Source organism: Leptonychotes weddellii, chromosome 3, assembly GCF_054177405.1.
Source record: "Leptonychotes weddellii isolate Sample4059 chromosome 3, ASM5417740v2, whole genome shotgun sequence".
Classification (NCBI taxonomy): Eukaryota; Metazoa; Chordata; class Mammalia; order Carnivora; family Phocidae; genus Leptonychotes; species Leptonychotes weddellii.
In genome coordinates, this window is record NC_138371.1 from 161419870 (window position 1) to 161444536 (window position 24667).

Below are 24667 nucleotides of genomic sequence, written 5' to 3' on the forward strand. Positions count from 1 at the left end.
TGCTTATTACCTCTATAAATTCTTTGACACTTTTTTTAATCCATTAGTAGAAGTTTGGCATTTTGTCTTTTTTTAATTAGAAAGTTGATGGAAGGTAGAAGTGCATAATAGAGTGTCTGGGGATAGGGCACTGTGAAAACTTTTTAATAAACCATTTTTCTTTTGGTTCATGTAAATCATCTTATCTGATGGCTTAGAACACATTTGAGTGCCTTGTGTACTAGGCTTAATGTTGGCAGAAAGGGGAGATATTTTAAATAGAAGTCTGAGTTACAATGGCATGAATTAGGAATGTTGGTGTTGATATCTTCTTAGACTTACTGATTTCATAGACTGTTAGCCTGAGTTAGAGTTAATAGTAACTGCAGGCATCAACTGATAAGAAAATCAGACACAAATAAGTAAATTTTCCCAAATCACACAGATAATTAAGCACAAACAAAGAAAAGCTAAACAAATACATTTCTATTCTTATTGTTTGAAGGAAATGCAATTGGGAAAGGAAAAATCAAAGTAGCTACATGAATTTTTTTGGATACAATTTCCTCAAATATGATGTCCAAGAATATAACACAAAGGACTGTAAAGCTAGGCATTGGTTTCTGCATCACTACATTCGGAGTCACTTAAACAAAGACTGGCTGTTAATTTTTTTATTGAGGTATAATTGACATATAACACTATATTAGTTTCCAGTGTACAACATAGTGATTTGGTAATACTGCAAATGATCACTACAATAAGTCTAGTTAAAATTCATCACCATTTTTTTCTTATGATGAGAACTTTTAAGATCTACTTTCTTAGTAACTTTCAAATATGCAATTCATGGAGCACCTGGGTGCTCAGTGGGTTAGGCGTCTGCCTTCAGCTCGGGTCATGATCTTAGGGTCCTGTGATCAAGCCCCACAAGGAGACCCACTTCGGGCTCCCTGCTCAGCACAGAGTCTGCTTCTCCTTCTCCCTCTGCCCCTTCCCTGCTGCTTGTGCTCTCTCTCTCTCAAATAAATAAATAAATAAATAAATAAATAAAATCTTTTTAAAAATATGCAATTCAGTATTATTAACTGTAGGACTGGCTTTTTAACAGCCTCGGCCAGCACATTCTTTTCCTAGAAGAGCTGCAAAATTTTCCATAATCTCACATTTGGAACTCAGGGTTTGGAGGGTCAGTTCTAGTCTGAGTACTTTCTATGGTCTGAACTTATTGAAATGAGTCACTTGGTTCAGTCCAGTTGGTCACTGGCCTGGCTAAAACCTATGATTCCGTCTTTGCCCGAATTGGTAGGTGATAGAACATAGCCTTGGTGGATTTTTTCATTCTTTTTCTTACTGACCATTGGTATTCATCCTCTTTCTACATGTGGCAATAATGCTAATGGTAAAGATTATTTTATAGAAATATGGCACCAGTTTAGAGTCCTCAGAGGACTTTTGCATAGAGCATTTATAGATTGATTGATTAGTTGGTTGGTTGAGTCTCACCATAACAATCTGAGAGTGTATAAGAAGCCATACGAGGGAGTATTGCCGTCAATAGGTTGCAAGATTTGCAACCGGTCATAAATTTATTAAGCATCTGCTAAGCACCGGAGGCGGTGTTAGGCCAATTTATTATGGTGAAGCCAGGACTGGAACATACAGCCTCTGATTCTTAGCCCTGTACTTCCCATTGTCTACACCCACATAGGGCTGAAGCTTCATTGAGGCCTATTAATTGGCCTTCCAGTTTCCACTATCCATTAGTCCGTTCTCAGTTCAGAGGAGTAGATCTTGTCCCATCCTGGTGGGAGGCCGAATCAGCTCAGGTGAGGAGCAGCTTGACCCGTGGAGCGACAGGAAATGGTGTGCCCCATTAGAGGTGCTGCAATGCTCTGTCTTATCAACAGAAGCTGCTCAATTGTACACACCTGAAAAAGGAAGCTTCCCTGAAAATCTCCACTTGATCTGATGTCTGTGGACTCTGTGCACCCTAAGCCCCAACTTTAAGCCATCTGAAGTAGAGCATCTGTGTTGTATGTGATTTCATCTCCGTGGCAGAGCGATTCAGCAAGTTAGAGAACCCTGATATATTAAACGAATAATAAAAGTGGAACCAGCTCACAAATGCTTTAAATATCCTATTTTATGAAAGATCTCATATAGATAATTCTGTTCATGGAAAGCAACTATACTTCGGATAATGCAGGAAAAGATTGTTTTTTCAGTTTGGGGCTGATGATTCATGTATCTGTGAGTGAAAAAGCAACAGTAAAAGGTAGGGCTTGGATTCTTCCCCATAAGCTATTTCTAAAATGTAAATGTTTGTCTATTAAATGCATTTCAGTCGCCAATATTAACATTCCTGGGAACAACAACAACAACAAAAAAGCCAGCAAATATTTATTATCATGAGTTATGTGCCCATACTCTGAATGCATAATAAAAAGTTAGGGGAAGACTCAAATATTGCTGCTTAACTTTATCATGTATGGAGCTGTGGATTGTTTTTCTTCATTTATTAATGCAAAAACGGATTCAAAAACAAGATTTGATCAAATGAGAAATTATCAATTTCTTTTTTTTTATTAAGGAGGACATTTTAAATGTACTTCTAAAAAACTACACTTTTGGAATATATAAAACTTTTGCACACTAGCGATATTACTAAACTATATATACTACTATTGTATAATAATTATACAATTATACTATCATCTTCAAACTATGCTCACCATGTAAACTGGCAACAGGGAATGAAAATTTAACTCAGCTCTTCCCCTATTCTTGCTCTTTTCCAGTCATTTTAAATCACTTTAGATTATAATTCTCTAGTAAATGGTCTAAGTAGGCAGCCAGGACTCTCCCAAAGCTTTTTAGGTGGGAAGAATATATGTACCTGACAGAAGTGTCCAATGAGTTCATTAAAGCCATCTTTAATATGTTCATCCTATACGCTCGTAATCATCCCCTTGGTGCCTGGCCCTGTATCTTTATGTGGTCCTCAGGTGCCTGCATTTGGAAACTCCACCTGAGCCCCCTCTTCCAAGGCTATGCTATATTTCCTAAATCTTTCTGTGGCCTTACCACCAACATAGGCCTGCTTTCTTTTTTTTTTTTTTTTTAAAGATTTTATTTATTTATTAGAGAGAGAGAGAGAATGAGCAGGGGGAGGGGCAGAGGGAGAGGGAGAAGCAGGCTTCCCGCTGAGCAGGGAGCCCGATGCGGGGCTCGAACCCAGAGTCCTGGGATCATGACCTGAGCCAAAGGCAGACGCTTAATCGACTGAGCCACCCAGGCGCCCCAGGCCTGCTTTCTGACCCAATTTTTTAAAAATGTATTTCTGGACCTTAAGCTAATGCATTATGCATCCTCAGTAAGGCAAAAATATACATTCTCAGAAGTAGCCTTACAAATTTTCTCTTATATATTTATGCATATTTTATTTGTCTAATTAGGGGGAAAAAGATGACAGGACAAGATAGTACGATGATACTCCACTATATATTTAAGGTGATAGAAAGTATGGTTGTGTTTTCCTTTTTAAATGCAACAAGAAAGAATACCTGAGTCCTACTCTCAGCCCTGCCACAAACTAGCTTTGCAGTCTTTTGCAACTTAATTATTTATGTCTCTTCCACTAGATTTTGAAATTCTTGAGGGTAGAATTTATGTCCATTTCATTTTTATCTTTGACAGTGCTTAGCACAATGCCAGTTGCATAGTAGATTCTCAATACACAGATATTTCCATTGGTTAGCAGACAGAGAATTAAGGGTGGACCACAAAAAAGAAGTCAAAACTTTTTTTAAAATGTAGATTTTTGTGCTATCAGCATTGAGGTGCAACCCCAAGACCTCTGAGTGAATGGGATGGGGAAGGTGAGAGAGAGGGAGAGTGAAGATATCTGTTAAAGAACTTTGGGGCCATGAGGTCCAGGGTGATTGTAAGAAGAGAAGACAATTAATCAGGCTTCTAAGGTACATCAGTTAAATAGAAAACAACCAGGTTAGCGCAATGTGTGGAAGCCCACAGAGGACATCATTACAACAGTGGTTCTTTACCTGAGGCAGTTTTAACCCTGAGGGACATTTGGCAATGTCTGGAAATATTGCCGATTGCTGCCACTGGGGGGCGTGATGCTGGCATCCAGTGGGGGAGGCCAGGCATGCTGCGAAACATCCTGTAATGCGTAGGACACCCCAGCAACAAAGACTTATCCAGCATAAAAGTATCATTAGTGCTGAGGTTGAGAAACTATGATTTATAAAGACCGTTGAACAATGTTAGAGAATCTGAGAAAAGGTCAATTTATTTGGTAATTAGGAAGCTAGTGGTGACTTTAAAAGAATAGTCTCCAAGTTGTGAAAGAATAGAGCTGGTGGAAGTAGGTAGCAAGACAGAGTTCACAAGACATAATGACTTCTGAGATGTTATAAGAAGGTGGGTGGAAAGCAATGTTTGTTTTGTTTCTGAGCCAAGGGAAATTGAACCTATTTATACACCAAGAAAAAGGAGCCAGGAGAGAAATAGGGAGAGAGATTAAAAATGTGAGAAAGAGAAGAGCAATACTACAAAAATTGGAAAATTAAGGTAAAAAGCACAAAAAGAAGTCAGGGCCAAGATGGTGTTGAAGGTGAGGATGAAGAAGGGGAGGATAGGCAAATGAATGGAATTTGAAGGTGCAGAGATGAGACGCTAAAGAACTTCACAAGAGATGATCTTTCTCAGTGAAATTGAAAAGTATAAGTTGCTAAGACTAAAGGGGGAGGTTTGGGGCTTGGAAACAAATTTATAGCAGTCTGCATGGAAGATAGATAAGGAATAGGCTCACGATGACTGAAAGAATCCTGGAACAACGTAAACTCAGCTGACATTGTGAAGCATAAAGAGTAGGTTTCAATCATCGCATTTAGAGTATCTCCTCTAAAAATGCTTTGTAGGCCAAAGGAAAGCAAAGAAAACTGATGTCCTGCTGGATTAAGGGCAAGATGTCAGCAAGGTATCTGTGGTATAACACCAAGGGAATGAAAGGAGCTAAGAAGGACAAAGCTGAAAGAATGAAGTGTGGTTTATGGCTGAGTTAGGGGGTCAGGAAGACCATTGCCTGGGTGGTGGTGGGGGTAAGGATGGGGAGGACTGATAAACAAGGGAAGAAGGGATCAAGGAACTGGAAATCTTGGACAGGACAAAGAGCTGGTTCAGAAAGTGTGAGGGAAGACAAGAGGTTGTGATCAAGGGAACAATTCTGGGCAATGAGAACATTGCTTCTCTGTCACCATAGAAGGTGGAAGAATGTTACTGGAGAGAAACATGTTCTATGTTACTGGAGAGAAACATGTTCTATCTAACGCCCTTATCTCTACCATCTCTCTCTTTTGTAAATATAATTAGAAACTGTCCCTATCATCAGGGAGATTATAGGGAAAATAGTCTATGAATTATTTCTTAATTTGCTGGCCTACTTTGATCATTCTCTTCTGATAGTCGTAACTACACGATGTCTACAATCCATTCTTTTCAAGCTCAAATACAGATCTAGTCCAGGATCTGCATTTGACTCTACCCTTACTAGATAAGTAACCTCAGGCAAGACATTTCACCAAACTTATTTTTGTTTCATCTGCAAAATGGGAGTAATGTACAAGACTGTTTTGAAGGCAATTTGTGTAAAAAAAAAATATTAGGTTTTTAATAATTTTAAAAATTTACAACTATCTTTCTATTTTCATCTGTACTTCAGGAAACCTCACTGGTGAGCCATGCTCTACCCGATTGACTTATTACCTACTATTCTTCAACCTGAGTTTTCTTTTGCAAACATGATCACCTTTATTGTCTTTTCCCTTCCTTGAAACTATGATGTTCTCCTCTAAATGCCACATGTGAAAGCTTTACATCCCCTTAGGGAAATTGCTAAACTATGTGAAGTTCTGTTTTCCTCTTAGGTGGTTTGGCAGGATCTTTGCAATGGGCAGAGTTAATGCCTTTATAGTGCCCAGCACTGTGCCTTCCATACCTCAGCACCCAGTGGATGGAAGCTGTGATGGCACTGAGTTTATGAGAGTGACACACTCCCCAAATCTTACTTCCACAAGCATAACTGTAACTTTATTAGACTCTGGAGAACTTAACACTTGTCATTATTATGTCATTATTATGACACTAATCATCAACCTATGTGTATTGTGGTCCTCACTAAATGGTAAACTTCTTGACACAGCAATGAGCTTTAGATTCTGAAATATATATTTCACGTCTCCGGTTCAGGGACAATGGACATTCCATAAATACTTGCTCTAAAGTATGACATTGTAACGCCGCAGCACCTAGACATTAATGAGAAGAAAAAAGTCCTCTGTATGTTTTTTAACTGAATTCTACTAGTTCTGGAAATAGGTTCTGCAATCCAATTATGGGTGTTCTTTCAAATGTGGTCAGTACCTACAAATCATAACTCTTCTGTATTAGGAGCAAAAATCAGTTGCGATTCTAAAAATAAGTGTTTTGAAGCCAAGAGTCTGTTTGGCATATTTATACAGCTTGTATTTACTTTTGCTAAAATAATTGAATTTGTAACAATTATAAGGCTGCCCAGATCTCTTTAGCAATGGGTATTGATTGTTACACAAAGGAGATTTACCTCATTAAAAACAAAGTGTTTTAGTCATCATGGCTTCATCCACAGAACCTGGTGTCATCATTACAATAATCATGTGTTTGATGGATATATTAGGGTCTCTTGAAAGCTTCACTTCTAACACAATGATTTGCAAAGCTTTCAACAGTTAATTATCTTGTATGTTGCAGACAAAAACAAAAGTCTCTTCACCCTGGTCAGAAAGAAAACTGGAGCTAATGGCAAGATTCACCTACTGGAGGGCATTTACAGAGGTCATGCTGGCTTGTTCTTGTCTGTGATCCAGAGTTCAGTGGGATAGGAGTGTACAGAATTATTCAAACATTTGGGGTGGCCAGTATCTGAGTAATCATGGCATACTTAATACCTGTCATGGAATAGTGGAAAATGCGATCAGGAAACTTACCCAGGGCCAGGTTATAACAGAGCATGACTTCCGATGAATAAGGTGGACATTCTATAATACTCAGTAGAGAGCCAGGGAAGATTCCTGAGCAGGAGATGACGGCCTTGGTTCAGAAAGATTAATCTGGCTATGACAGTGAGTAGAGTACGAGGTTGTGGGGTGAGTGGGCTGGAAAAAGAGAGAGGAAGAAACAGAACACATAGAAAGGTATTGCAATTGGTCTGGCAAACTAATAAAGGAGTGATTTATTGACAGAGTGGGAAAGGAGTGAGGAAATGAACAGGATGTATTTTGGATCTCTGTGTGCCTTTATTTGGGAAATCATTAAATGTAGGATAGGGATCAGGCTGGAGTCAAAGATAATATTGAGGCTTGCAGGTTGAGTGATATTTAAATCATGAATGCAATTAAATTAAAAGACCCAATATTTTAAAATAGTTGATGTAATGAAAGATTTAGTCTTGTTGAATTGAAAATACTAGCAGAAAAACCAAATCGAAATACTTCAACAGAGAGTTAGAGTATATGTTATTCTACAGTACATTTCTCTTTGTAAAAATGTGCAATGGTTTTTGTTTGTTTGTTTTGCTAATTTCTGGGTCATGGTTATGGGCATTTTCAATATTATTTGACATTGCCATCTTGCTCTCTGAAGTGCCTATACAAATTTAAATTTCCATTTGCTCTTTATAGGAGTTTTCCTTCTGCAATACTTATTATCAGAATTTTTTTTTTAAAGATTTTATTTATTTGACAGAGAGACACAGCGAGAGAGGGAACACAAGCGGGGGGAGAGGGAGAGGGAGAAGCAGGCTTCCCGTGGAGCAGGGAGCCCAATGTGGGGCTCGATCCCAGGACCCCGGGACCATGACCTAAGCCGAAGGCAGACACTTAACGACTGAGCCACCCAGGCGCCCCACTTATTATCAGAATTTTTTACATGCTGCTAATACTCTCTCTTTTGTTGACATTTCCTGGATTACTAATAAAAATGAGCATTTCTAAATATGTTTAATGACAATTTAGAGTTTCTATTCTTTGAATGTCCTGTTCATATTCTTTGTCTAATTATTTTCCTGTTATAATCTTGTTTTTCTTATTGGTCTCATAGGCATTCTTTATTTAATATGATGCTAATCCTTTGTTTACTGTATGTCTTGCAAATACTTTTTTCCAGTCTGTCTTGTTTAATTCCACATGTGTTCCTCTGTTTCTAAAATAAAACTTTAAAGAAATGGTTCCAAACTATTTGTTCATGGACATTTTATCCTGTCAATCTCACTTAATACCTCTTTCCTTCTGTGACGCATTCTCTGATTTCCCCTGTGAAACTGTCTGTTCTTGCCTTTCTTCCTTCTTCTATATTTTGTACTCTAATTTAGAGTACATGAACATAGAGTCAACATAGTACCTCTGACAGGTCGTTGTATTGGTTTATTTACATGAAAATCTCTAGATTATAAACTCCTAATGGCACCTTTGTATTTACCTTTGTCTTTCTAAAAGCCGGCCCAAGGTCCAGGAAATAGGAGGTATTCAGTAATTGTTTTTCAGTATGAATTCCCTTTGAAAACTGAGGTTATCATCTTAACTTACTTCTGGGAGATTTTCCCGTTTTTGAATCATAGACTCTGTCTCATTTATCCTTACATTCCCCTACCTTGTCAAGCCTTATATAGGAGGTGAGGAACAAATGTATCACCATTATTTAAAGCTAATCAATACACTTGAACCACTGTTTTTCTCTACTTTTCCTAAGAAAAGTCAGCATTGTAAAGAAAATGCTTTTTTACATATACATCTTAAAACCCTTGTTGTTAAAAGATAATTATCATTTTCACTAGAAGTTTATTGTAAATTTCAGAAAGAACTGAGAAGTTGATTATGAACGTTGGCATTTCTATTTTTCAAATGAAGGTGATTAAGAGAACTCTGGGGGCGCCTGGGTGGCTCAGTCGGTTAAGCGGCTGCCTTCGGCTCAGGTCGTGATCCTGGGGTCCTGGGATCGAGCCCCACATCTGGCTCCTGCTCAGCGGAGAGCCTGCTTCTCCCTCTCCCTCTGCCTGCCACTCTGCCTACTTGTGCTCTCTCTCTATTTCTCTGTCAAATAAATAAAAATAAAAAAGAAAAGAAAAGAAAAGAACTTTGGTAATAACGCCAAAGCAATTTAGTCGGTTTTTATCCGAAAGTTTTTGGGATCCAAATATATGCCTGGAGAACTACCAATTTACAAAAAATATAGAGGTATTTTATTTGTTAAAGTACATTTCTTTAAAACTCTAAACAATCCAGGGCTTTCCTTGCAATGTGCTAGGGTGACTCAGCTCAGTGGCAGCCCCCTGTAGGATGTTCTGGGGAAGCTGATCTTTGGAATACACACATACACTTGACCAGATGCAGGTGGTCAAATAGCAACCACCAGATTTACTCACTTTGAACTCCTTAAAGCTTATGTTATGCACTATGGTTCCGAGGCCACTTTCCATAGCATCATCTTAATACCTAAAGGGCAGTGACAGCCTGGAAAATTGCGAATTCTTTTCTTTTAGAATTTTCTCCCAAGCTTCCCATTCTTTATCTTTGCTGTATATTTTTATGGTGTTATTTTTCTGTTAAGCATCAGTGCTATTTTAAGTATGACTGGCACGTCTTTTATGTGGCTCTGTAGCATCATGGATGATACCTTTTGGAACTGACAGCCTTCTTATTAAAAGTGCCATTTTTCTTTTTTGTCTGTAGATCCAGATCATTGAGAGAATAGACTTTTTTTTTTCCAGTTAAGCTACTGCTACTTAATTTTCATTGATGATAGCACATGCAAAATTGACTTTAATGCTCTGCTGGCTCATCCTGGCCTGGTGATTGGAGTTGAGCATGTTAATTGGTTACCCACATTCACACAGCATTGGATTAGAGACCTAATTCTCTTTGGCAACTCTTTGAGCGTATCACAAAGTGCTTTTTGAAGAGAAGGTTACTCCTTTCACATAACTTCATTAAGAACATTTGCTCAGACCTTGGAATACATATGGCAATCTCAAGGAAAGTTCAAAGGACACCATTGTGGAGGAGCAGGTCACTTTTCTAAAATTGCCTTAAGATCTTTATAAATTCCATATGACAGATTTTTCAACCATAAAACATTACCCATTGTCCTTGTTCTAAGTGTAAAGAGCAAAAGTGGGAACTCTACAGTTCATGTTTGTGAGCTGCTGAGTCTTAAGTTTTTATTTTTAAATGGGCCTTCGGGAGCAAAAAAAAAAGTTGAGTTAATCATACTCTCAGTTCCTAGCACATTATTATTATCTATTCCTGCAAGATTTGTTTTATTTCCTTACTTTTACCCTGTACTCCCTCTGCCCCCACCATCACCACTTACTCTAATGTGTTTGATGTATGTCCTTAAATATGCATGTACCTTGTACAATATGCAGTATTGTTATGAAGTTTCCAATTTTCAAGAAAATGAGCTTTCCAATATCAATATTCTTGTTTCTTATAACTTGAACGTGACCAAACTAAAGCTTTAACAAATGTGTAAAAGAGGTAAATGATGGAGCCATAGGATCTCATGGAAAATGTTCAAATCCAGTCAGCTGGAAAATGGTTTCGTATTTGTGAAACATTTAGACTGTGGAAGGTGACCTTTACTGAACACTGACTATGACCCAGGCACAGAACTAAGGTTTTTACTTTAGCTTTACAAAAACTATTCAAGGTGGCGTTATTGTCCCTACTACAAAATGAAGAAACTACATTTAAAAGAAGTACTCAAGTAACCAGCCAAAAGACACATGGCTAAATTTGGATTCTGGGGTTAAATCAGGTTTACAGTCTTCTCTCCTTAAATGGTAAGGTTCATGTCTGTGGAAGTTCCAATGAAAAAAAATATCTTAAAGAGATCTGAGGAAATTTCACTAGGAAGGAACATATGGCCCAAGCATTGAAGAACAGATAGATTTAGAAAGGCTTATAGGAGAAGCATTTATCATAAGCAAGTGTACAGAGGTTGTATTCAAGAAACACAAAGCATTAGCCTTTAGCCAGATTGCAGGGGGAGCCATTAAAAAATGGGAAAGGTATGTGGAATCCAAATCATTAGGCATTAGCTATTAGACTAAGAAGTTTGATTCTGTCTGAAAAGATACAGAAGTTTATCTTCTGGTAGGTTAGGGTAGGGAATAGAAATGTGGGTAAATCCCTTCCTCCAGTACATGTGCACAAGGTTAGGATATAACATCCTAACCAGCCACATCACCAGTGAACCTCACATAGTCCCATCTGTGTTCTAATTGTACACAACCCACTTGAGAAAGATAAGACCAAGAACTGAAATCGTTGTAAAAGATAACAATAATAAATAATATTTTTTGAGGTCTTTTTAGGTGCCGAGCTGGGTGCTTTCCAAGTATTGTCACAATTAGTCTTTGTAACAATACTAAATGGAGATACTATGATTTTTCCATTTTACAGACTTAGAAAGTAAGACTTGTAAAATTATTAACCCAGAGTCACACAGCTAGTAAATGGTCAAGTGCCATGAGTATCAATTTGTGCCTGGTTCTCAACCACTAAACTCTGTTGTCTCCTATAAGTAAACGGTTCAATATGTGGTAAGAGCCAACTAGTTTAAACTCAAGGCGGTATTGAGAATATTTTATCTGATTTCAGCTGAGAAAATAGAAAGCAGACAAGTGCTCTCTAAGGAAAGGAGGCCATAGGTTTATAGAATGAAATCATCACTTTGAAGGATGTACTTCATCCTCTCCAAGTACTTAGGCAGATAGGACCATACATTTTAATAGAGTCATGTGGCTGCAAGCGGCCTCCAGGGGGCCATTTAGCCATCTCCTTTTTGCACCTGAAGGTTTTTTAAAGATATGAAATACATAGGTAATGAGGTTGATATCAGAGGGAAGGGGGTCAAAACTTTAGTATTATGTGGGTTCAACTGTTACATGAGAGTTGGCCCCAGCTGAATTTCTGAAGCAAAGGGAAGATAAATCTCTTCAAATGAGGGAGCTACTTTTTCCTTCATTCATTTAACATAATTTCTCTGTCTCAGGACCAATCTTTCATGTTGGGGAATAGACTCCTTGACTCTTCCTCAGGTCCGAGAATGTGCTCAACCAGGCACAGAGAGAATCTGGTGATCTGTAATTCGGGTGGCAGATATGTTTGTTGTCATTTATGGGTATACTCGTGTCTCCTAGAGGCCCATGTATTGTGGAGGATAAACCACTGGCCTGGTAGCTGGAATTCTTAAGTCCCCAACGCAAACCTACAAATGTTTCTACGTGGATGCTTGATAAAGAATATTTATACTATTTCCACTTTCTTGAACTGTAAAACTTAGATAGCTCAGCTTTATATAATATGTACAATCTGGTCTAGAAATCACATTTTAGTAAATAAAAAAAATATACTTTCTGGTCACTGGAAGAGCTTGATATTTATACAAATCCTAAGGTGATTCTTTTTACTCCTTAAATTCTTTTAAGTTTATGTACCAAAATTCTTTAATGAATTGCCCCTTATTTCATAGAAATCTTGTAAGAATTCCATATTTGGAAACCCCTAATTTTCTGAGATTGATATAAAAATGCAGGATAATTACTAATAATGAGTGTTTATCAGCATTATAACTAATGGCTTTAGTAATTTAGTTATAAATTGAGCCTTTTAATAAATTGTTTACCTGGGTGAGAAGAGAAATAATTAAGTAGTTAATTGTTATTGAATGCCAGGTACTTTACATATACTAGCTCATTTAATCTACACAAAACCCTATTCATTAAATCAACACATATTGACGAAATGCCTGCCACAAGCCAGGAGTTGTACTCGATATCAGGGACATAATGATGAGTGAGACAGATACACGCTCTGAGCTCATGAAGCTTGAGAACTAGAGAAAATTAAACAGGTCCTAAGCCTAGTGTAGAAAAGTACACAGGGGTAGAGTGGGGCACAGGGGACCCTACATACTGACATTTAGGTCTGAGGCCTTGAGTGCACTTATACTCAGAACCCACACGCATCAGGAGGCGGGCCAGCTTTTACCTGTAAGAAGCGAGCCCTGGGGCATGACTGCCTCCAAAGCCTGTGGCTTCCTTGAGGTCACATCGTCCAGCCCCCTGGAGAATAATTGAGAGCTTCCTAGAAGATATCTTTCCATTCTAAGCATTCAAACAAGTGTACTTTAAATAAAATCGTATTAGCACCAGCGATCCTTTTGCATCCTACCATGGAGAAAGAACTCTTGGTCTTCTCCATTTCTTCCATCTTCTTTCTTCTTCTTCCATTGCTAGGCGCCTAGATGCGGCCTTCAAGGGTGTGTGAGAGAAGAAACTAGCCATTAAACAGAGGAAGGGTTTTCAAAGACAGTTGTTCTAACATACTGCTTTCTAGATTCAGCCAGCACATTAACATTGACTTTTTTGTCAACCTTCAAGGCGCTTGGCATAACGATTTGATCTTTTTTTTTTTAATAATTAGTATTATTATTTCAATGTAAATAAGACATGCAGTTGTTGGTTTGAGTTTTTTTTTTTTTTTCCCCCCACATAGAGTTACTGAGGTCCCGGTCCGGAGGCCCATGAGAGATTACTTTCGCTTCAGAGTATTGCAATTACCCTTGCAGTGCAGTAAGGAGAGGCTACATTAATATCTTATTAATTCCATAGCAGTCATTGGGCCTTACTTGGTATCCGACATAGCTACACAAGCATTCTGCCTAACAAGGCTGCTTTCTTCTCCCTGATGATTTGTAGAACTCAGGAAAAGGACTTGTAATGCACTCCGCTATACCTCCTCTGCTGTTAGCACGGGGCACATAGTGTGGCTGAATCATAGAAACCCAGGACTTAATTATAATTCTAAAGGTGGTGTATCCTGAATAATGATTCCATGTTATTAACAAATGGAAATCCCAGGCAATTGTTTGAGTAGATGAGTAATATCAAGGGTGGATGTCATAGCCCACTTTTATTATTCCTGGAGAAAATACCACCTGTAACTTGGCTTCTCTCATTTGTCTTAATTACCATGTACAATTTAGGGCTTAGTGGCAATTACCTAAGTCACACAACGTTCATAAAGAATCGCAGAAAAGGAAGTGAATGTGGCCAAGGCAAATTAAGTCATCATATTTATTTTGGCCATTCATTCATTCACTCAGAAAATATTTACTGATCACTTACCCTGTGCCAGACTCAGGGTTAGGTCGTGCCCATAAGAAGAGCACAAGGCAGACAGTGAACAACAGAGGGACACTCAGACTTCAAGAGTCACCTAGGATTATGTGGCTCACTCTTAGCTCTGCAGACAGGATGCCCTTTTTTAGGTCAGCTTTCCATTTTATTACTATCATTCTTTGGGACAAAGAGATAACAAAAATGCAGCTAGCTTTTCATAGGTGAAGAGGATTCCTGAACACGGATGTGAAAGTTACTGGAGTAGGAATGGGAGCAAACGGGAAATGAACTTTCCTGAGGGCGTGTTTTGTAATTTGGGAAAGTTGAAAACTTTTGTTTTATTTTTTTTTAAATGAAGATTAACATGTTTCAGATATGTCTGCCCTTAATGTGCCCAAAATGATTTCTAAAACCCATACAATAGGAGGACTTTAATGCAAAAATGCCTATATTTATGTCATTAAATTATTGGATATGGAGGGAAGAGAAAGAAGAGGGTGATCAGAAGAGTCGTAAAGACCAACATAGCATCATCCCTGCTGTTTCCAGATCATTCCACTTGGAAGTATGGTGTTCCTGATTCTCTTTTCCTATTCATCCCTCTTTTTTTTTTTTTTCTTGTTTCCCATCTCTTGTGTCCCCCATTCAGGAAAACTCACATTGTCCCTTTTAACTGAAGGACCCCCCCTTGCTCTTGGAACTTATTCTTTGTTTAGCTATAGCCACCTTTCTTGAACTAGGTCAAGCCCTGCCTTGATCTCCTTGCAATGATGAGCAAAACCAATTTCCTGTGTCAAAGGTAGGGAGGTCATCAGATTCAGGCCCCCATGTGTTGTCCTAGCAGAAAGGGCACCCCATTCTATGCCAGTGAAACATTTCCCATTGCTTCACCTCTTGGAGTGTCCATGGTCAAAATCAGGCTTCTCAACTAAAGATCCAATAATAGATGTCCATCAGCATCACAGCGGAAATTCAAGTACAGATGTTCAGACCCCTAGGTTATGTGTATACACACACACACATACACACACACGTGTGTATACATAAATCAAAATTATATGTGTGTAGAGATGCATACATATATGTGTGTGTACATATATAAAAATTAAATTTTATATAAAATTGGAGTCCTTGTTAAAATCATCATACTTTCCCTCATTTATTCAGTGATATCATTGAGCACCCATGTGCCAGGCACTACTCCAGGTCCTGGGAATGCAGTGGACTAAACAAAGCTGGTGCTCTGTTGGAGTCTGCATTATGGCGCTGGGAAAATTGGCAACAGTAGAGTAAAAAGTGCCAGGTTTACTATATCAGTTGATAATAAGTGCTATGAAGAAAAATAAAGAAGGAAGAGAGCTCAGGAGTGCTAAAGGATGGGGGAGGGGAAGTTTGCTCTTTTAAAGGGCATGGTAAGGAAAGCTTCACCAAGAAGGTGACATTTCAGCAGACACCTGAGAAATGTGAATGAGAAGGCAGGGGGCTCTCTGGGGGAACATACATTATAGGCAAAGGGAAGAGCCAGTGCAAAGGCCCTGTGGCAGAACTGTGCATAGTTTCTTCCAGACACGGGAAGGAGCAGTTTCTCTGAATTACACAATCTGGTGGATGGCTGGCAGTGGTGTGGAGGAGCACCGTTTATGCAGAAAACAGTGACTAGGCCCCTTACAGCTGTGCAATGAGTCAGCACTTACAAGGACACCAGTGTGGCTAGAGTAGAAGGAAGGAGAGGAAAGTGGTAGGACATGAGGTCCGAGAGGTGGCAAGGAGCCAGATCACAGAAGGCTTTATAAGCCCATGTAAGGCCTTGTGTTTACTCAGGGGCGCGCTGGTAAATGTTGAATATCTGGAGGGGACTTGGCTTTGATTACAGTATTTGCCAACTGCTGTGATGGAAATACTCTGACCAGGACTGAGTTCAAGCATGAAGGCGTTGCTGAACAGAGGGTTAGGGAGAGACGTGCAGTAGGACACCCTCCTGTAGTATTCCTAACAGGCTGATCGATATAATAGACGTAAATCATTGCAAGGGCATCAATAACAGCAAAATGTAATAAAATAATTAGACAGTGAAGAGTTTTGAGTACTTGTTACCTTTGTTTTATAAATAATTTATTTAATTCTGTGCTCATGTCATTTAAGGTTTAACAGTGGCTATGTTGAACCAGCTTGCAACATTTCCAAAAATGTCCTTGTCACCTCTCTTGAACTGGTGTGAGTTGGCACACCGCTGGCCTTCCTCTGAGTGAGGCTTTAGGAGCAGTAGGCATGGGTTTTAAAGGATTGTTCGGCTGTGCTGAAAACAAGTTGACAGGTGGTCAAAGGCAGAATCAGGGAGACGCGTCAGGAGTGTTGCAAGAACCCTTAGGGCTCAGCATGGATCGTTTGAAAAATCCCTACACCTGTCCACGTTTTCCCTCCCACGTGGCTTAGGAGCTTGGGCGTGCAGACCCGGTTAGTCACTCCTCTGTGCTCAGATGCAAGGTCTCTTCACAGTGAATGTTTCTGAAATCAGGATGAAATTGGAATGCATCTCAAAATTGTGTACCTTTAATATATACTGCTTCTTCTTTCCTAAAAAGCTGGTAGGTAATCAATGTGGGCCTAGCAACTGATAGCATTTTACAACTGAGAAAACATTCCATTTTGCTTCATGAACCGCAGAATTGATCGTAGTAATGTATTGTTTGTGCCCCACAATTGAATAAAACTGATAAAGGTTTTGAAATATAAATATAAACTCTATAAATAAAGGCTAAGGAAAGTGAGAATGTTTTAATAGGAGAAGCAAGCACAGGGGGGTGGGGAAAGCTGCAAGAGCAATCAATGAATCAAGCATTCAGGGAGGTCAGTGAGTTCTCCTCTGATTAAATAAGACAGACAACCACCTAGCAGTGTGATTTAAGGAGTCCTGCATCCTTTCCCACCAGCCTGCGAAATATATTATATTCCCACTAGCTCAGTTCTTTGGGGTTAAAGCATTGTCTCCAGGTGATCGCTGTTAAAATGTCTAAAAATGACCCAGGAGGCATGGCACATTCACAGAGGGACCCATTAAAAAGATTAAGGGGAGGGCAGCACGGGGAGGAAATGAGACAGGAAAATGTTAATGGCGGGTCAGTGTTGTTTAAAGATCGAATGCAGAGTTTTTCAGCTCCAGGCAATACCTGCACCCCTTTGAACAAGTCCCTTAGACTAGGGCAAGCCTATCCCGCCGTGTGCTTTAGGACACCATTCTGCCATCCCCAGCACTAACCGCATGGCAACTGTTGCTTGTCATTCCCCAGGCTCCCGTGCGAGGCCCTGAGGCTGTTTGGCATTCGTTTGGCACAAAAGCACAGATTAAATCCGCTGTTATTCTTTTCTCTCCAGCCAGGAATAATTAAATTTGTATATTATTCTATCTCACATTGCAGTTTTTGTAATGTCACATACAAATCTCAGTTTATTAAATAACTCAAGAAATGAAAGTCATTCGAGAAAAATATTTTTCAGTCAGTAGCTATCCCTGAGAAAGAGAAGTTTCATTTTTATAACTGATAAAAATAATTTAACAGGGACATAATGGACATGGGATGATTACTGTCTTTGAAATGAGGATAAACAGCAGTGCTTAACCATACATTATCTGTTAAGTGCTATCAATTTAGGTGAGAGCTAGAAGCCAACATGATTGTGAACCCAAACAAAACGTGGGCACAGAGACATTTATAAATATCCAGTTATTTATTAGTCATCCAGATGATATTTTTAGATTACTATCAAAATGTTTTCCCTCAAAACCTCTTTAATAAACAGACCCACAGACCACCGCTCTCCAAATGCCTGTGGACTTCAGTTGAAACAGCATGGATCATATAATATTCTTCTCACTATGAGCAATGCTGGGGTCCCTCGGGCCACTGTGTCTCTTCCATCCAGGCACCTATCCCCCACTTCAGGAAAACTACTCTGATATGATCCATATGTGTATCTTTCAGGGCTCAGCCTAAGATTCCGTGTGGAAAAAAATAGTCCCACTGCTATCACTAAATAATTTGAAAACCATGGATCTAGTATATAGGGCATCCCAAAACAATGGTCCAGCTGGAATAGAGCTTAAAGGAGTAAGAATAAGAAGAGTACCTCATTCCAACCTTACTTACATCACTACTTGCAGGATTATTATATGAATATTGGTGAAACATAGTTTTCTATTTCTAGGAAGTATAAAAATGAAACCCACGATTTTAAATCATAAGTAGAATACAACTTACGTTTTTTGAGATGATGGTGTGCCATGATTTGTGTTGGACAGGCCTTTCTCAGGCTTGTTCTCATTCAATCATCTGTGAGGTCTCATTTAACTTTATTTTACAGGTCAAGAAAATGAGAGATTCAAACTCCCATTCCTCTGCCTGGACCTAAAGTCATGTTCAAACTGACCATAGCGTGTTTCAAACTCTTGGAACCTCTGACATTTACTCAGTATTTTAAAGACATGTCTACTATACATAACTCCTTCCCCGGGGCGTGTTAGGTTTGGCTTTGCCCAGAATTAGTACCTGGGCTGGCTGACCAGTCCGACAACTCTAGCCTGTTGACCAACTGTCCTGTTTGATCTGGGACTCTTTACAGGGTGGTTTTGGCAAGGGAGAGGAGGGAAATGCGAAGTCATGAAACCTTATGGCAGGATGAAACCTGAAATGTTATGTGGTGGAAAAGTGTTCCCAGGCTAAACTTGGGTTCGTTCATTGACTACTCTACACACATCATAAATCAGCCAGAAGAGAGTTATTTCCATATTTTAAATTGCTGCAAGAATCTCTCCAACTTCCTCATTTTGCAGATAAAGGTTCAACATCATGTGAACAGTGTATGCTGAATTTTAATGCTCACTTCAGAAATCATACTCACTCACTTAGTGGGTTTTTGACGCTCTTCTAACATACAACGATAACCTAAATTTGTTTCCAGAATCTGTTTATTTCTGTAGCGTGTACTATTAAAATACTTCTAAGTTTCCCTTAACTCTTTAGAAAACTAAAGAAAGGATCCCTGTTGCCTTTGAATAATATCTTGATTCTTGCTAATATCTTACTGAAATATTTCAAAAAGGGTTTAAAAATGCATTTCATAATATTTTAACCATTCTGATGTATGAGTTATATTATGAATTTCATGAATCTTTTCTAAATATTGAAACTAGAAAAACCATGAGACAGAAAAACACAATTAGTAAATATTTAAATATCAATATTTGAAAACATCACAGAAATATGCCTTGAAAATATCTAACGTATTAAAAGGTATGGACTCTAGAAAAATCCTTAAATGAAGTCTGAGCTATATAAGATTTATGGCAGTATTAAATATCATTTTGCCTTTTTACTTGGAGTGAAGAATTTTTAAATCTAAACACTTTGTTAAATATAAGTACTTCCAAAAAATGTTTAACTATTAATCATGTTAATATATATTTTAAGCTCCTACTTTGTAACAGGTTTATCAAGCATAGTTGTATTTAGGACATATAAACTTAATTCATATACCTTGTACTTTAATAGTTATGTCTTGTTGCATAAAGCATATTATATGTAGTTCTCTTCCCAGTCTTGGTTACAAGATGTAGTGATGTAAATATTGACATGAGATAACATTTTATATATCATTTTTCAGAAACTGAGAGATAAGAGCACCAAAAATATCCCACAAATCTTAAAGTTCTCAAACAATTTCTTATGTTTATGTTAGAGAAAAAATGAAGGGGGAGAGGTAGGAAGTATTTGCTATAACTCATGTTGTGATTTATTAGATGCTAATCTTAAGAATACAAGATTACATTTCAAAGGTCAGCTTTACAGGCATGAAAAACAAAGATTGTGTGTGTTTGATACTAATGAGCCCTGTTTATTCAGTGGGTGAAGTCAAACAAATATTAGATTAAATCTAGATCACCAAATGTTCTTATTAGACAAAGAGAATGCTGCTCAAAATATTTTTCCTGAATTACTGAGGTAAATAAGTTACACTGGTCAAATGGGGAGGGGAAATCATTTACAAAATTAAAATTGATTTTAATTTGTAAAAGCACAGTAGGAGAGTTTAACAGCTTTCAAAATGGGACTTTATTAGCCTTCAAACATAAGTTCATTTGGTCGGGGAGACTGCAATTTCCAAGACCTTGGGTTTATTTGGGTATTTTTCAAGCACCTTCATATGGAGAACATTACTCTTCATCTATATCCAGTTTACTTACATACATTTCAAGTTACTCTTGTTTCCTCTTTCCTACTTTCTTCCTTCAGTGTTATCGATTGTGTACATTGTCGATTGGTCATTTCACTCATTCATTTATTTAACAAGTGGTTCTGAAAAGCCCCTTACAGTCCAGACACTCTGCTTGGCACCCATGATACAAAGATAAGCAAGTCATGATCCCTGTCTTCGAGGAGCCCACTGTGTAAAAACAGAGGAAGGAGTGATGATTCCATGGCGATAGATGAGGGAGGACATCAAAGACTTGGAGAGAAGGACTTCTCTGGCCAAAGAGGGGGAATCCTACACCCTGGGAGGGAATGGGGATATAAACACTGCAGTATGGCAGAGGCTGAGGGGGAGGAGAAGGGCAGAGGGAAGACTGGTTGGCAGGAAGTACAAGAGGAATGGCTCCTTTGCTCAAACCCAGGAGTTGGAAGCTCACTGCACAAGGATTGGGAGCTCTGAAAGATCTCCAACAGTGACTGAAAAACTCACTGTGTGGAGGGCGAAAGAGGCAAAGACTAAAGGCAAGAGCACAGGTTGGACTGTTTTAACAGCCCCATTCCTGGTGCTGAAGCCCTTAGCTGAAGAAGCACCAGCCAGCAGAGAGTGGAAGGGACCCAGAGCAGTGTCACAGAGGCATGCCCCTCAGGACGGGGTGACCAGTTGAACATGTGGTGTAATCAAGAAGGAGACGGCCAGCAGAACTCGCAAGTTGCTGATCCCGCCCACTAGGTGGGTAGCGCTGTCATCCATTAAGACAAGTCGTGAAACAAAGAAAATGGTCTTAAGGGAAAGAAATGCAATTTGGGATACAAGCTTGAGATATGTGGAAAAGCCACCTCTTTATGGAAGGCATTCATAGACTGGTGAAAGCAGGGCCAGTGATAAAAGTACCAAAAAATCTGAACATGGGCTATTTCCTTCCCATTCGGTGAATTTCCCTCTACAGACCAAACTTGACATTGAAAATAATGAAGCAGAATGCACAGGTATGTTTTTTAAGGAGACAATTCTAAAAATGCATTTATTTTTTCAACAAATATTTAATTGGCCCTATTCTGTGTAAGAAAGGCAGTGAGTTTTATAATGTAACTAACAAAGCACTGGTTACATAGCCTTGTTCTGTGCACATTTCTTTGCTTGGTTCATTAAACTTCATATTTGAGGTGGGAAAAAAAGACAAGAAACTGGCCTTCGAAATCTGAGAGCACCTGAGAGACATGATTTAAGGCAGCAATCAGAATCAAGCTACTTGCTGCTTCAGAGCTAGTCTCTCCTGGGTGGTTTTTCCCAGGAATTGCAGGGCTATGAAGATGATCTTGAAGATAGGGCTATGTGGCCTTCTAGTAGCTTTCAGAAAAGGAATTGTTCAAAATGAATAACTATTTTTAAAAAAATCTCTTTCCTTAAGAGCAGTGGTATTTGGTGATAAATTGAATGCTTCTCACTGAATTGAACATATCATGATCTAGATAGAAGCCTCAGCCTGAAAAAATAAATAAATAAATAAAACATGGCACCTTTTACAGTATGGCGAAATGAGCTATTTCTGATCCTTAAAGTGTCTAGTTTCTGGAGAAGGAATTTCTGTTAAGGCAGGTTTCTCTTTCTGAGATACAAATGATACGTTTTCTATAAGGCGTATCACAAAATATGCCTGTTTGGCTCATAAATTGGTAGTATTGGTTTATATCGAATAGAAATCTACATAACCATCTCTTACAAAGGAAGAACAATATCCACATACAGGAAGAGCACAGACATTTACATCATGCTAAAAGTTAGAAAAAGAGATACATATGTGGCGCTTAGCTCAACTCTCATGTTTTAGACAAAGTGGAAAAATATGGGAAATACTGTTAGTAGAGATTCTCTCACAATTCGTGCATGGTTTATTAGGTTTTTTTATTATTATTATTACTTGCTTTGTTTGTTTGTTTGTGTGTTTGCCTGGCGACGTGTCCATGCAATGTCTGCAGACAAGTTAGCTCTACTTCTAGTGTTCTTTCTTGCCATTTTGTTTGGAGAGAAATAGGAAATCAATAGGCTTTGAAAGAGGAGAAGTTGTGTCCCATTATTATTCTGTTACATGTTGCTGCAGTGACGTTATGAAATTGGAAGTGGTAGAATACGGAATGAATGAATTAATGAATATGGTCTGATATTTTGACATTGTGACCTGTTTGTGAACGAGGACAGGACCCTGCATCCTTGGAGTTAGCGATTTCGTGGATGTATGTATGAGAGGGACTAAAACAGTTCCAGTAATGCACTCTCCTTGTAGAATCTTGTAGATTCTCTTGTAGAATCTCATCTAGTCAAGTCGCCAAAAAAAAATATATATATATATATAATCTCTGAATAAGGCAGTTTCTAGTTCTGAGACTGAAAGATTCCTTACTGAATCTCCAGAAATTTCTACAAGAACCTCCCAAATCATTCCAGCCCTTTCCATCTCTCTTCCAAAACTTCCAAATTCTGATGTATAAACTGCACTTTCTTTGATGAAAAGAAGCCATTTCTTAGAAGAGATTGTCTGTTTTTCTTGCTTACTTTCCAAGTCGTTTTTTAAAGGCTATGGAGGATGAAAATCTTTCTTCTCCATCATCTCAGAATTGTTTCACAGAAAGAAAAGGGAAGCATTTTGTGGGGTCCCCCTCCTCTCTGCTTTTGGGAATATGAATTTCCATGACCTCCTGGTTGGGAATCAGTGAGTAATATAAAAAATGACAAGGGATTCAGGGAGTTATGACTGCAACCAAAGGGTTCAAATCGATGCATTTGTCATGGCACCAAACACCCAGAGATGCCCGAGAATCAGGATCTCAAAACCAGATCTCAGAACCATCAGAACCATCATGTGGTTCTTCTGACACTCACTTTGGTTTTCATTTTTCTTTTAACTTCGCCAATATGTACTTTCCCAGGCATATACTGACACTCAATAAATATGTGTTGACCTAAGGAATTAATTAAAAACATTTATTCAGTTGTGTCACTAAATAATCAAAGTCCAGTGACATTATTTCTTGGTTTATGCCAAAATCTGCTAGTGGTGAAACACCATCTTAGATTTCCATTTGGTAGTTTTACTGTTTTATTCTTAAAATAATTGTATATTTTTCAAGTTTTTCTTCTGCCTTTCATCTCAGTCTCCTGATAATAAATAACTTTAATATCAAATATCTCAAATATGTTTAAAAGCTCTTGAAATTCAGAGATTATTTTTATTTTTTCCAGCATTTCCTGAATATTATGGCAGAATTCTTATTTAGACACAATTACTAAAAAATGAGAAAAAATATGTAGAGATGAAAGCATGCAGAAGGGTGAAGTCCAAAAACATAAAATATTCATTGGCATGCTGTTTAAGGCTATATCCATGTGTGGAAGAACCAAATCAAGACGAAGGGCATAATAAATACAAAATGCAGAGGAGTGGCTCCCCCATGGGAGGAGTCAGATGGGAAGGAAATAAGGTGGGGTACAAAGGAAGTTTCAGAAGCAGTGGAGAGTGTTCTGTGACTGAAGCTTGAAAGTAGGTATAATTTATTATTTTATAGACCTTTATTATATATAATGTGTGTAATACATTATAGTCTATAATACATGCCAATTATCAGTAACATTATGTAGAAATATATCTCCATATCGAGAAATATATAAATTGTTTTATGTGTATAAAATATATCAAATAATTAAAAAAAATATGGGGAGGGATGTGATAAAAACCAAAGGAAGTCCAGGGTTATACAATAGAGCAATATCAGGGCGCCTGAGTGGCTCAGTCGTTAAGCGTCTGCCTTCGGCTCAGGTCATGATCCCAGGGTCCTGGGATCCAGCCCCGCATCGGTCTCCCTGCTCAGTGGGAAGCCTGCTTCTCCCTCTCCCACTCCGCCCGCTTGTGTTCCCTCTCTCGCTGTGTCTCTCTCTGTCAAATAAATAAATAAAATCTTTTTTTCTTTTTTTTAATTTTATTATGTTATGTTAGTCACCATACAATACATCATTAGTTTTTGATGTAGTGATCCACGATCCATTGTTTTCGTATAACACCCAGTGCTCCATGCAGTATGTGCCCTCCATAATACCCATCACCGGGCTAACCAATCCCCCCTCCCCCCTCCCCTCTAAAACCCTGTTTGTTTCTCAGGTCCATAGTCTCTCATGGTTCATCTCTCCCTCCAATTCCCCCTGCCCATT

General features: G+C 38.5%; 1 protein-coding gene across 1 annotated transcript in view; it reads left to right on the forward strand.

The window, feature by feature from the left end:
• GPC6 (glypican 6) overlaps positions 1-24667 on the forward strand; it is a 1026790-nt gene that overhangs the window by 747071 nt on the left and 255052 nt on the right. The gene's annotated exons all lie outside the window — the stretch shown is intronic.